A 2,500-nucleotide genomic window follows, 5' to 3' on the forward strand; every position below is an offset into this window, starting at 1 on the left:
CGCTTTAGCTGGGTACATAGGGAGGACCTGAATGAGCACAGCTCACCACAGAGGGTAACTGCAGCTCGATCCTTCCCAGCTAAGCTCTGTGCAAGTCCTTTCTTTGCAGAGGTAGGTCGAGGATGCAGGGCAGGGGTGCCAGCCCCGTGTGCCACCCCCTGGTCCATCTGCGCCTCTCCCGGGAGGGCTGGCAGCCGGGTGAAACCACTGAATCAGGCTCCTAATGAGCTCAAATGCATGCTCTGGCCCTGCTCCAGCCCCCGAACCTGGGGCTCGCTGTGGATTTGAACCTCGGGATGCTCAAAGGCATCCTTGGCAGGATGGCAGGGGGGAAGGATGGGGGCCGGGGGGTGGGCACAGCTCAGAGAGCCAGCAGCACTGTGCCTTGCACCGCACGGGTGATGCTGCTGGGGTGCAGCAGGCAGAACCAGCCTCTCCTCTTGGTCTGCTCCCCAGGCTCCCAGTACCGCGCCGGGAAGCAAAGCAGCCAGTGCTGGGGGGGTTCCCCAGAGCTCATGTCAGGCTGGAGCTGGGAGAAGGCAGCAAACTGTCATTGTCACACAGACTTGAGTGGAGGGCGCATGCGTAAAAAAAAAACAGCAAGGGCTTGGCAGGATCATGTGGTGGGACACACACACACACACTGGTACCAGTCTGCGAGAGAGAGGAGGGAGGTCAAAAACACAGTCGAGGAGAGAAAGGAGGAGAATAAGAAAGAGGATAGAAGGAAAAAGGAAAAAAAGGTGGAGCAGCAAATAGCAAGGGCCCTGCCTGAATGGCAGAGTTCATTTCTGGCTGCGTTCATGGAAATTATTCTCCAAACGTGAGCGCTGAGGAAGCCGGCGATTGTCTCCCCGTGCTGACCCGGCTGCCGGCAGCTGCCCGTGCCTGCCCGCAGGATGTTTACTTCCCCGGCGCAGGCAGCGCCGCAACGTGCCCGGGAAACCCAAAGACCCCGCTGCCGGCTGAGGCTGCCACAGGTTTTACCTCCTTCCCTGCAGAAACCTGCAACCCCCTGGGGAACCCCCCTGCCACCACCCAGCCCCACTGCCGGCTGGGCCGTGGGGTGTGCTGGGCGAGGGGCCCCAGGATGGCCCTGGTCTGCTGAAAGCACCAACTGCTGCAGTTGTGATTCTTTCAGATTCTCAAGAAAAGGAGGAAGAAGTTGCTCTTCCAGTTCTTACAGCTGCAGGGGAATTTGAAGACCTCCGTGCAGAGCAGCACAACAACAGAAAGCCTCATGTAGTGCTCCTGAGCTTCCCCAGCCCGACAGCTATTCCTGGGCTGCCCAGAGCTGGTGAGCCGGGGATCATGCTGTCCCAACAACCCCAACCACCCAGCCCGGCGCCCCACACTGATGTGTGCCATGGGGCTGGGCTGCACCCGCCACTACCGAAGCTCTCACCCTGGTAGCAGCGCCTGCTCAGAGACACCGGGGATTTTAACAGCACTTGCTTCCCAGTGCAGAACCACCCTTTAAAGTTTAATCGTCGCTCACCAGCCCCTGCTACTAAATAAATGAAGAAGTGGAGGGCTTGGTGGGTGCGAGCCTCCACTGCCCAGCAAGTGCTGCGGCACGGGGCTGGCATCTCTCGAGAGCTTTCCTGAGACCTTCCCCTTCCTGCAGGGGCCCTGCTGAGACGGCTGCACGGGGACTGGAGGAAGGCGAGGGGCCAGAAGCGCAGCTGTGCACCCCTGTGCGTGGTAGCTTGGGGGGCATGGAGTGAGGGAGGGGGCTGGAGCAAGGCAGGAGGTCTTGGGGGGGCAACACTGGAAGATAACACGCATCAGAAGGAGTTTAATGCGTGCGGTTGGACACACGTGCTTGCAGCCACATTAGTGCATGGCTTGCGTGGTACGTATGCGCCCTCTGCGCTGGCTGCTTTTCTCCCATCTCCAACAAGCGCTGCCAGGGTCTTTTTTTCCCAGATAATACTTGTACAGCTTGTCATGGCAACAAGATCTCTTTAAATTGCAATTGCAGCCGGGATGCCTGGTGCTAGCACATTTGCCTGTCTGCAGACATCAGGGAAGCCCCTTCCAGCAGAGCTCTGGGCTCTACAGACCCCCGAATTAGATGTGAGCGGGACCCCCAAGGGAGGGCAGCAGCCCGCCTCCCCGTGCCAGGCCCAAGCTGCCTCCCAGCTGGGATGCAAGCACGATTTGGGGATTTTTTGTGATGACTAACAAACAGCACCAGGCGGTTCCTCCATTTCATCCCCACCAAGAAGGGTCTGTGGGACGCTCGGCCGCCCTGCACTGGGCCAGCTGCTCCCCACCTTGTGTGTGTCCCCTGTCCCCCCCCGGCAGCAAATTGCAGGAGGAACGGAAGAACTGGGCGATGTGGGAGAAGGAAGGCTGTGCATCCAGCAGCCCCCTCCTTGCAGGCAGGGCAGGGGCTGGGGGCTGCTCCCCCCACCTCCTGGGCACAGCGCTCAGGGCTGCAGGCAAAATCCTCTTGACTGCTGCCCGCCTCTGCTCCCAGCACCGCGCCTGCACT

This window comes from Egretta garzetta, unplaced genomic scaffold, assembly GCF_000687185.1.
Source record: "Egretta garzetta isolate BGI_Z169 unplaced genomic scaffold, ASM68718v1 scaffold209, whole genome shotgun sequence".
Taxonomy (NCBI): Eukaryota; Metazoa; Chordata; class Aves; order Pelecaniformes; family Ardeidae; genus Egretta; species Egretta garzetta.